This window comes from Panthera leo, chromosome B3, assembly GCF_018350215.1.
Source record: "Panthera leo isolate Ple1 chromosome B3, P.leo_Ple1_pat1.1, whole genome shotgun sequence".
Taxonomy (NCBI): domain Eukaryota; kingdom Metazoa; phylum Chordata; class Mammalia; order Carnivora; family Felidae; genus Panthera; species Panthera leo.
This window is the reverse complement of record NC_056684.1, coordinates 14,211,289-14,223,577: the sequence shown is the minus strand read 5'-3', so window position 1 is coordinate 14,223,577 and position 12,289 is coordinate 14,211,289. Positions and strand designations below refer to the sequence as shown.

Below are 12,289 nucleotides of genomic sequence, written 5' to 3'. Positions count from 1 at the left end.
CATGATCTCACGGTTCATGAGTTTGAGCCCCTGCATCAGGCTCTGCACTGACAGTGGGATTCTCTCTCTTTCTCCCTCTCTCTCTTCATCCCCCTGACTGACGCACTTTCTCTCTCTCGCAAGTAAATAAATAAACTTTAAAAATACAATAAATAAAAGCTTATGAAATCATTTGAATGTAGAGCTGTAGAATTCGGGCTTATTAAGCATCATAGAGGAATCAAACTTGTTTTATTAAGCAATGCTATGGTTTAAACAATGTTGCAGGGAGAATTAATTCCATAGCCATATATATTCTGGATTGCGGTCAGGAAGGAAGATGGGGTAAAAGGCTGGTAAGGGAGGAAAAAAATTGGCCAAACTTCAGAGAGGTTCTTGGTGATGGGTTTGATGTCGAGGGAAAGGAAGTAAAAGGAGTTAAAAATGGCTCTTGGTAGAGAAATCATTGAGACTTCAGGAATGCAGCATGTATGGAGGCTCTCTTAACCTTCCGGCTACCATGGATGTTCTCTCATCAGGGACCTCTCTCTTCAGGTCTTTGTCCCCGTCTTCCTCCACCTTCCTTTTTGCCCTCATTCATTCTTTCACACTTTCTTCATCTTTTTTTTTTTTAATGCTTCTTTATTTTACTGACTTCTTTCCCTTCATTTTCCCCCATATTAACCCATTTGGGATTGAAACTCCCCCTACTTTCATGCATTTATTCAACAATTCGAGAAAAATGAATTGACTACAAACTATTCTATGCCAATGTTCTAGTTAACTAGAATGCCCAGGTTAAGACATAGTATCCTGCCTCAAGAAATTTTACCATCAAACAGTAATAAACATTCATTCATTCATCTATTTATTCCATCATTATTTATTTACTGAAGATACATGATTGAATAATACGTGATCTATGTTAGCAAGGGATTCCAAGTTTGATATAAGACTATTTAAGGTATTTTTAGTATTTATCATGGCATGTTATGAAAGGAGAAACTCCACATCGTTTCATTTGTTACCAAAGATATAGGGTTAGAGGTAGGGAGGGGAGCATATTATTTTTTCTCCTATGTACAACTTTCATTTCAATGAGAAAGAATTTTATAATTTAACAAATCAAGTCAATAAAATAAGTAGCAAATACAGTGTTACGTTTCTGGATAAGTTTGAGGCTTACATTCTCAAGATTTCTTTCTCTTCATTAATAACCACCCTCAATTATCAATTTTTTTTATGTACTTTGGTTACTCTTTTATTCTTTGCTTTGGGAGTTACTAAAAGGAGAAGAAAACGTTTTCTCGGGCAATTTTAGTCTTATCATATGACCGCACTCATTCAAAAAATGTATCACACAGAATTCTCACGCGTCTGTTTTCTTATTCATGGATTTATTCAAAATTTCCTCCCGAAATTGATTGCTTTAATGATAAAATGAATTGAATTCATTTATTATGTCTTTAAAATTCTCTGGAATACAATGTCTATTTTCACAAACATTTTAATCAATAGTTAACAAGATTTCTTTACATTATTCTCTAAATTCTAAGCAGCCGGGAACAATGAGCTTCACTCAAGATCTCCATACATCCTTTTCCCTCCCAATTAGTTTCCATCTTTAAGAAAGACAGAAGTGTATTTTGACATACATAACCTCTTGACAAGAAACCTGTCTCAGCTGAATGTGCTATCACTTTCCGCACATCCTTCCTTTTTTAGCAGTTGTTCTGGAATTTCAAAATTGAAATGAACCCCCCCCACAACAAAGGCACACCTCTCCAGGTTTCAGTGGTGCTTTGTGGCAAAGAGTACTTTCTCATAAACTTATTCGAGTGAGAGGAAGCGTTGCGCCCCGAGTGACAAAGCATTGTCCTACTTGTCATGTATACAGGTCTCTCCAGCTCTGTCACCTTCTCAGTAATGGATGCTGAGTCAAGCATATGGCGTTCGTTGCCGAAAGTGAAGCTGCACTGGTTTTCTTTACTCCTCGGGAGGATCTTCCCATGCCAAGTCAATTTGCAATGCCTTGGACCTTTCAACAGTCCTTTGGTCCAATTCCAGGGTCCTTCTCAAATATCAGATGACGGTGACTGCTTTGTGTAAACGTCAATATCTCAGAAACCCAACCTGAAATCCAAGAAGATTTTTTCCAGTGTTTGAACTTTAATCTTAGGGCTTTCCATACTGCCCTTTGAATCCATGGAGGGATCACCTGGCAACTTGCTAATATGCCATCCAATTTGTCTGGAAGCTTTGGCTTATAGCCCTGCGGAAGGAGAGACACAAAGATGTGGAAGATGAGAGGCAGATGAGAGCTGGCAATGTTACTGCATCCAATTAAGATTTCTAAGTGAGGAGGCAGGAAGGAGGTGAAAGCAGGAGGGGTAGGAGGTCAAGGATGAAAACCAACCAACAAGCAAGGGACAACACAAGACAACGCTTTATATGTTGTTGTTAGAGGATCACAAACGTTGTTAGGCAAACGTGGAAGAGTTTGGCACAAACCACGGGGAAGAGAAGCAAAATGTAGAGATCGTGGTAACCAAGTGGCTCTAGAAATATAGAAAATAGAAGTTGATTACAGAAAATTAATTTTTCTTCTTTGTTTCTGTTTTTTTTAACACTTAAATTCCCTTTAAGGTAATAAGATCTTGGGGTGCCTGGGTGGCTCAGTCGGTTAAGCATCCGACTCTTGATTTCCGCTCAGGTCATGACTTCACCTCAAGGTTCTCAAGGTGGAGCCCCACATTGGGCTCCATGCTGACAGCAGGGAGCCTGCTTGGGATTCTGTCTCTCTCACCCTCTCTCCCTGCCCCTCCTCCCCACCCCCCCAAATAAATAAATAAACTTTATTTAAGGTGAAACGATATTAATGCTAATATTACCTAGTATGATGTCTGGCACATTTTTGGCTTATTCCATCTAAGAAATTATTTGGTGTGAAGGTGTAATACTCATTCCGGTAATGACATTACTCTTTCTCTGCTCAGGGCGACTAGAAGGGAATCGACGTAAGGAAAGCCTTTGATTTCTCAAGCAGCTTATGTTCTAAGTGGAGAAAAGTTACTTGTACATTTCAAAAAAAGATGAAAAAGACAAAAATAAGACACATTCGCCACCACCAGGTTTTGTAGGTTAAACATATGTGTGTGTGCACGTGAGCACACGCACACACACCCCTTGACTTACTAGATCATTCTAACTGGCAACACTGCCATTGGTAACACCACCATATCTCAAACAGCAGTAAACTTTCCCCATTTGCTTCTCTTTTAAACAAATTAAAAATCTTTGGGGGGTTTTGAAGAGTATTTGACGTTTACGGAAAAACTGAGCAAAAGTACAGAGACTTCCCACATACTCTTCTCTCCCCCCCAACCCTGAGTCTCCCCTCCTACTAACATCTTGCCTTAGTATGGTACGTTTACAACTGACAAACCAATCTTGAGATACTTTTACTAAATAAAAAGTCCATATTTTACATTAGGGTTTACTCTTTGTGTTGTAAAGTCCTAGGGGTTTTCACAAATGCACACTGCCATTTTCCACTATTATGGTATTTTTTTTTTTTTAATTCTTATTCATTTTTCAGAGAGGGAGAGAGACTGTAAGCAGGGGAGGGGCGGACAGAGTGCGGAAGAGAATCCGAAGCAGGCTCTACACTGAGGGCAAAGAGCCCCAGGCAGGGCTCGAACTCAGGAACCTTCGAGATCATGACCTGAGTGGAAGCTCCACGGACTGAGGCGCTCAGGCGCCCCCTTACCCCCCCACCATTACCGTATTATACAGAATAGTTCCACCACTCTAAAAATCTTTCGAAAGGCATTGCTAAACATATCTCCTGAGCTCATAATGATTGTATTTCTTGGGTGGTCAACGAGAAGTGGATTGGCTGGGGCACTGGATATACACTTTGGAAAATGATTTTAATAAAGACTGTCAGTTTTCTCCAAAAGAGCCATACCAATATACACTCCAACCAACTGTTTGACATTTTTGACTTCCCCTTGCTGTTTCCAGTATGTTGCCGAATTTTAAAACATTGTCGCCAGAAGCATATCTTGTTTCAACTGATGTTTCCTCCGGTTATTGGTAACGTCGAGCATCTTCTCATATGTGTAGTTCACCACTTGTGTTTCTTTTTATGATAATTGTATGTTTCTATGATTTGCCAATGGATTGGGAGTGCGTCGTTTGTCGTTTTCTTACTGATCTTAGGCTTTTTCCATACTGTGGATATTCATCCTTGACTGCTAGACATGTCCAAGTATCGCATTTCAGTTTGCTTCTCGTCTCTTAGCTTACGATGTCTTTTATTGTCCGCGAGTTTGAGTAAAAAAATAAGGATAAAAGCCAAGTCTAGAATATAACTTATAGTAAAACGATACAGTAGCGTTGGGAGTGGCGTAAGGAAGTGAGGAAAATAAACACATTTGCCACAGTCCCAGTTTTGCGCGGGGCCCATCCTTGTTCTGGTGACTCATTTTCACTCGCTCTTCCGAGCGGCGGAAGTCGTGTTCCCCCCCTTTCCTTCTCTCACTGTCTGCAAATGAATTTCCTTTTGTTTTTCTGCCACCCAACCATGTCATTTCACGAGAACTCCCTGCTATTTAGGTTTCCTCATTCAGAGCTCTTGTCTTCTGTGTTTGATGCTCTATAAAGAACTGTGTGCACTCGCAGCTCTCTATAAATAATTGAAAGAGTAATAATCTGCATATACAGTGGCCTGTAATTGGTTGTGATATACTCACTAGTAATTTTGCATGAGGGATGCTCCAGTAAAATAAATTGTGCTTGTCTGTGTTTACTTTGGACAGGTAAAGTGCTCTACGGCATGCTGAATTTTTATATCAAGTTTTAATTAGGTCATTCTGCTTGAGTTACCAAAATAACCTGCTTTCCCCAATAATGAGAATGGGATTTATTTAGAAATAAATATCAATGATTCATCTCTGTGTTTCCGAATATGAAAGAACTCTTCCCTGTAATGTATTCGAGTTCAATATTTTGCATCCTGAGCTAGTCAGGCTTCCTGATTGATTCTCTGCCAAGAAGAAATGCCGTCAAACTAGAGAATGGAGACATTGAGGTCAGGGCTGCCCCGTACCCCCCAGGAAACCACTTGTAACCCAGTCTTTGGGGACACGGGGACAGATCTCCCTCCTCCATTTCTAAATCTCCATCCAGCCAGGAGTGGGTCAGAATGGAGGCAGACGTAGGCCCAACATCATTTCACTTTTGGCAGTGTGCGTTTGTCCTAGATGAGTCTTCCCTTTAAAATGAGGGGCTGGAGGGGCGCCTGGGTGGCCCAGTCTGTTAAGCGTCCGACTTCGTTTCAGGTCATGATCTTGCCGGTTCGTGAGTTCAAGCCCCGGGTAGGGCTCTGTGCTGGCAGCTCGGAGCCGGGAGCCTGCTTCGGATTCTGTGTTTAACCTCTCTCTCTCTCTCTGCCCCTCCCCTACTCACACGCTGTCTCCCTCCAAATTAAACAAACATTCAAAAAATCAAAAATAAAAACAAAACCAATGAGGGGCTGGAGACCTTTATCTCCCTTTTTCCGAGAGTAGATTTTTACAAAGGGGCATGGATTCTTTGGCACTTGGCCTTTCCAGTTTGGTGACTTTCGAGGTGAAAAAGGAGGGAGAAGTTAGACTAACACTTTTTATTCTAATGAGTATGGTTTTTAACCTCAGAGAAGAGTTGTTGTTTTTTTTTTTTTTTTAATTCTCACCCCAACCCAATAAGGCAAACCCCTTCCGAGAAGGAATGCTCACAGTATCGGTCAAAGGCTAAGGCAAAAATATGCACGTGATTTTAGTCGAGCCTGGTCCCTTCATTTACACAAACCGGCATTTGTGACTCCGACTAACATGCGATGTGCAACCCACACACAAAGGCATAAGAGAACGGACTTGTGTATTTACACAGAGAATGTGTTTTTAATCTAGTTAGAGTCTCTGAGGTGTGAGATACAAGACAGGAAGGCTGTTTCCAAACTAAGGAGGCATTGTATCCCCGCAGTTCAGACTTAAGTCAACAATTTTGCCTTGAGAATGTGTTTTCTCCTGGCAACGACTGCAGGCAACGAGAGTTCATAAGCTTGGTTGGCGCTGTGACTTCTCCCTTGAAACTACAGCCACTAGGCAAAGAAAGTGACGGCAGTGAAGTCCTTTGATATGAGGCAGCAGTGTTTGCGTGGATATGGTACCAGGACTTCTGGCGAACGCTGGCCAGGTGGCATGGGCAGTGTAGGGGGAGACAGTGACGGGGTGTGAGGCACAAGGATGGAAGGTAAGTAATGTGAGGAAGAACAGCGGTGAAGGGAAAATGGGGGCCCACCTTCCATGGATTCCACAGAGAGGTCTTAGCTGCCTGACTGAGGTTTGCTGATAATGAGATGGTTAAGTTGCCTCACTGAGCCACAGACTCCTATGCACTCCCCAGCTATTTTGTAATTCCTTCCTCCAAATGATTAAGTTCTTTCTGGCACACGTCTGACAAAAAGAAAAGAAGAAGAAATCCTCCCCTCCCCCCCCCAACCACATTTCTCTCCTAATTTCGGGCAGACTTAGCCTAAGGAAAAAAGATAAACTAAGCAAAGTTCAACTCGCTGCTTGCCTCCCATTCTACCCTCCTCTTTCAAAACCCCTTTAATTGTCTTCCTCAGAATAAGGTAATGTCCTCGTAAAGGTCTATGAGGATCACAATATCCCCTCTCTTCCAATGTATTGTGGTTATTTCCTCCCACCCATCCCCAAACAGAATGCAGATTACTTTAGAGAACTTAAAATGGTATACGCCTTAGAAGACCGACTCTTGTTTCAACCATAAAGTTGTGAACCACACTCTTTAGTTGTTCCAAGTAGATGCTTCTTAATCTAACGATTCTGTAGATAATGGAATTTCTAAGTGGATTTTAAAAAGGGGTTATGGAGGAGACTTTGTTGAAAGGGGACAAAAAAAAAAGGAAAAAAAAGAACCCCTCTCACGATGAGACTAATTATCACTAGGAATGGGCCCTGGCCTTTGTTTCTTGTAGAAATTTCTACCTTTCAGAGTCGGTTTGCCTTTTGTATCTCTATGTTCGGTTTCCATTAAGGTATGAAGCTTCTTTCGGTTGCTGTTGTTTTTGTCATCTTACATTTCACTTCTTTGCCCAACCCTCAACATCTCCAACCCATCTGGGACCCCTCGGTGGCCCTTTCCCCTGCCTCGCACCCAAACTGAAAGCACACGCGGGGCTCTGCCCACGGCAATGTCACGTGCTACACCTAGTGTTTAAAATTCCTCCTGTTCTCGTGCTGATTCGGAGGGGCCCATGCACCCCAATGTTTATAGCAGTACTGTTAACAGTAGTGAAATTATGAAAAGAGACCAAATATCCATCAACGGATGAGCGGATAAAGAAGATATGGTACACACACACACACACACACACACACACACACACTGGAATACTACTCAGCGATGAAAAAGAATGAAATCTTGTCATTCGCAACAATGTGGATGGAAGTAGAGGATATTGTGTTAAGCGAAACAAGTCTTTCAGCGAAAGATCGATATCATATGATTTTACTCATAGGTGGAATTTGAGAAACGTAACAGATGGCCATGGGGGATGGGAGGGAAAAATAAGATAAAAACGGAGAGGGAGGCAAACCATAAGAGACTCTTAAATACAGAGAACAAACTGAGGGTCGATGGGGATGGGGGGTTGGGGGAGCGGAAATGGGTGATGAGCATTGAGGAGGCCACTTGTTGGGATGAGCACTGGGTGTCGTATGATGATTCAGGGGAATCTTTGTTTATGGCCTCTCCCAAGCCTGTCAGTTTGGTGAAAGGCAGCCGCCCTCGTTTTCCATCTTTTGCTTCACAGACATTTTAACTTGTTCTCTTGACTCCCCTCACCGTAGAGACCTCCTAGGGAATCGTCTTGTTCAAGACCTGCCCCACCGCTTGCTGAATGCTTCCCTTTGTAGGAACTGGTCTGCAGGGAGGACCCAGAGAGACGGCAGCTTGAGCACTTTCAGCAGAAGGCATTTTGCCTAGCCCCGCCCCTTGGGGGGGGGCGGTTCATCACTGGAAGGTGGGATTTGCTCACCTGGCAACAATTATGACGACTCCAGCGAGGTGGTGACAAAGGGGACCGTGGCTGGCGGTGGCCCAGCTTCTGTTCTCACTGCTCTGTGCAAAGAGCCCTCCACCAATCACCAATAACTTCCTAACCGGTCAGTCCAATGTCTACCTTTCCAGTCCTTAAACTATGCGTTCTCTATTCCCTTTTATGTCCTTTTTTGCTAAGCGTGACTTCTATGTTCCTTCAATTCCGCACTCTCCAGGTTTCCCTTTTACCCATCCATTCATTTTTATGTGTAAACAAATATTTACTTGGCGTCCTATTACATTCCAGATAGATCTGCGAGCCAGGACTTCCCCTAGAGAAACTTTACACGCAAGCGGAGGTGGAGAGAAGCATTAAACAAGTAAATAAACAGGTAAACAAAGCCATTTCATTTTGTACTTCTTAACCTTTCTCTGCCTCGTACACAGGCTTCTCTTTATTCCAGCAACCCTTTAACCTTGGTGTTTTTTTAGGTTGCTCTCTTTATGTCTTTTCTCATCCCTCACACTTTTCTATCTTTTCTCATGGTTTTAACGATCTGCTTCGTCTTGATCTCACCCCTGTACTCATGTATACAACTGTCCTTCCAAAGATAACTCTGCCTGCATGTTTGGGAAGCATCAAACTCAAGAAATATCAAGATAAATGTATCGCCTCCTCCTTTAAACTTGCGTCTTCAGAGGGACCTTCCCAGCTGGTTTACACTAGCCTAAAAACTACAGTATAATCATGGAAGGCACATAGGGTGGAGGGAGGTGATTGATCATCATTCCTGGTGTTTCCAGTCTTCTCTCATTGTACCAAATTAAAGATCTCTTGGTAGACGTATTTTGGTTTTCATCTCTGGTCTTCCAGAATAATCCAAAGCATAAGTACAGCGACCCCGTTATTTTAAAAAATATAGGCAGGGACGCCCAGGTAGCTCAGTTGGTTGAGCGTCTGACTTTTGGTTTTGGCTCAGGTCATGATCTCATGGTTTGTGAGTTCGAGCCCCACATCAGGCTCTATGCTGACAGTGTGGAGCCTGCTTGGGATTCTGCCTCCCCCACCCCCGCCACCCGCTCGCTCTCTGCCCACGCGTGTTCTTTCCCTCAAAATAAATAAATAAGCTTTACACATTTTTTAAAATTAAAAAAAATGAAAATATAGGTAGAGAGATAGATAGATAGATAGATAGATAGATGCAAGATGAACAACACCCACATTAAATTCTTAGAAGTCAAGTCAAGGTTAAGTGCTCCTATCTAACATTATTCATTCTGGACATAGGTGTTCAAAATAAGATGTTAGTATCAGACACCTTGATTTTAGTTTCCCCACACATCTATAACACAAGTTTCCAGTTAATATCAGGCTCTGAACATCATGGCATCTCACTTAGGACCAAGTACATATTAGGCCCGCGATACCCTCGATAAACTCGTGTTTACCGAGAGCCTTCTTCTCTCCAGGCTGCCAGTCACTCACTCAAGAAGACAAAACTGGGGACTTTGTGTTCCAATTCAACACAGAGTTTTGAGGTTTTTTATCGGTACGGAGAGAATAGATGTATCGCTTGGGTTAAACATTATGTGATGTGTTTTCTGCACTTACCCCTTGGCTTTGTTATTGTCAAAGGTAATTTAGGCTCTCTTCCTTTTTGGTGTTGTTGTTTTTAAATGGATATTTGGCAATCAAATGAATCCGTTATCTATTGTATTTTTCACAGTGTATGCGTTTCCTTTCTCTTTCTTAAAAAAAAAAAAAATTAATTCAGCATCAGCCTAACGCCAGCGGGGCTGACGTTAACACCCCAATCCAGCTGGGTGCAGGTTTCCGTCCTACTCACCAGGCAGCCTGGAACGCAAGGACAGTCCCTCATCCAGCTGAGTGAGCTACTGGCCTAGGGGAGATGCTGTCCCTTTTTGACAGAGCAAAGACCATGGTCCTGGTGCTGGCAGAAGGCACCCCGGACCCATTGGTGAGACCCAACCTCTACTGCCCTCTGAAAGCACTTCTTTATTGGCTGGAAAACACTTGCGAGGTTGAAGGGTGAAGTCCATGCATATTTTATGGAACACGTTTATTACAGCTATTAGGATCCGATCCCAATCCACCTCATCATCTTCCAAAGGCACTCATGCTCCTCCCTCCAAACTTAGGCGTGCCACTTTTCCTTCTGACCGAGGTGAAATAAATGCCCAATTACGCCCCCAACGCCACGACTGTTTTCTTTCCCCGTCGGCCTGTTTTCATCCTCGTCTCCTTTTTCCTCTGCTGCATCAAGGAGAAAAGAGGGTTGCGAAGGTAGGTGTGAAACAGGTTTCATCTCCTCTTACTACTTCTCAAACAATAAAATCTCTAATAACAACAATACCCACAATAAGGAAGAAGCCAGGGCAGAAAACCAGAGAAACCTCTAACTTCCATTCAGGGTGTTTTAAACCCCCGGCACTCATCGCAGCTCATTAAGAGAGATGGTGCATGACAGAAATACACGCAAATGAGATAAGAACTTTGAAAAAGCATTTCTTTACCAGAAAGAGAGAGAGAGAGAGAGAGAGAGAGAACAAAATGAGAAAGAAAAAAGGAATCCACAGCGTTCAGACGCAGATGCACAGAAGGGGAGCAGTTATGCACTAAAGGTGATCTTTTCCATCGCCCCCCTTTTTGGGGATCTTTGTATACACATTCCAGCCCCAGACAAAAGGAACAAGGCAGCTTTAGAGCCTGCAGAACCGGGGGCTGAGGAGGCGAGGGAAGAGAGGAGCATGATTGATGGCGTTCTGGTTGGCTTATAAAGGGCAGCCGGGAGTGCAGGGAAATAATCAGGGAAAAGGGCGTCCCGTGCTGGCTTTCTCAGAGGGGCGAAATGAATCCTGCTCTTCTGCATTATTAAGTTGTCAGGCGGGCTGATGATGAAAATCTGAAGGTCAGGCATAACAAGAAGCACCTTATGGGGGGGTCACGACCTTTCTGGAAGTGCTACACTCATGTTTATCTGCACCTAACCCTTATCCACAATTCTTCATTTGATAAGAACATTGGGAGAGGGGGAGGCAGGGAGGGGTGTCTCCTCATATGTATAAGCAGTGAGCGAAATTACGCTGCCCGTGAAACTGATTGTCGAGGCTCAATTCACAGTGAAAGATAATAAACCAAAAGAACACACGAGGGATGCAGGCAGAAATTGTTCGCTACAGTGGAACTCAATAAAGGGAGCGGGAGCTTCCCTAAATGACAAATTTGGTACCGTGGTGCTAAAACCGGGATTCTCCCTGGAATTGCCACGGCAATTCAGTCTCGGCAGAACCACTTTTTATCTACTTTGGAGATCCTAATGGCACGGGGAGGGAGGTGCTTTTTGGGGAATGTTTATTTCTCTATCTGCTTGTTTGAAGCCAAAGACTCACGGAGAGGGACAATCAGACGTCTTCTACTCGGTTTGTATCCGTGGGTGTTTGTTTCTGAACTGGAAACAGATCGGCGTTTGCCACGCACCTTGTCTTCATGTGTTTGGGGTGAGCGCTTGTATTTTTTTTATTTTTATTTTTTCTTTTTTTCTTTTTTTGTTTCTTTACAGAGAGTCCTTTTCCAGGTGTTCTCCATTTCTTGGGAACGGAGGAAGTGCTTGGGATTCTCAGCTGGGACGCGTAGACCGAACCTCTAACTGATCACAAAATAAACATATCACTTGTAAAAATAACACTGGAACAATTCACAACCTACGATGCAGGCTTCCAGTGACACTTCCAACTCTGGTTGTTTATCCCGATCTGTGAAAAAGAGCATTCTTCAGATTTGGAGTCGTTGGCAGTGATGTGCAAAATGCAGCGTTTCCAGAATCATCCACCGCTCGAGGTGGAGGCGTGTTTGAAATTGCACAGAAAGGGGGACGTTTCGCAAAACGAGGACAGAAACGAGCTACCTATGCAATAAAGAGTGACTTATTCTCAAAGTCAGTTAAGGACGTTAGCCTTCCTGGAAAGGAATCCTTCTAAATCGGAACGGAAGGAAAACGTTTTATTTCTTTGGCTGATGTCTCTTTTAAGGAGTAAAACCTGTTTTCCACACGGGACTTTGAGATGGAGTCATTGGCAGATTAAGTAGACAGCTCCTTCACTGGACGATGCTCAATTTGGACTTACATTCTTTTATTTGCTAGGGCTTCTAAAATATTATTTTGGTCAGGTTCCTAAAGTT

The 12,289-nt window shown here is 42.9% G+C and overlaps 1 long non-coding RNA gene across 1 annotated transcript; it reads left to right on the top strand.

The window, feature by feature from the left end:
* The first annotated feature begins 8,122 nt into the window (after positions 1–8,122).
* Positions 8,123–12,053, top strand: LOC122221127. Its single transcript, XR_006203087.1, has 3 exons — positions 8,123–8,213; positions 8,396–8,480; positions 11,670–12,053. It is a non-coding gene; the product is annotated as an uncharacterized LOC122221127 (long non-coding RNA).
* The last annotated feature ends 236 nt before the right edge of the window (positions 12,054–12,289 follow it).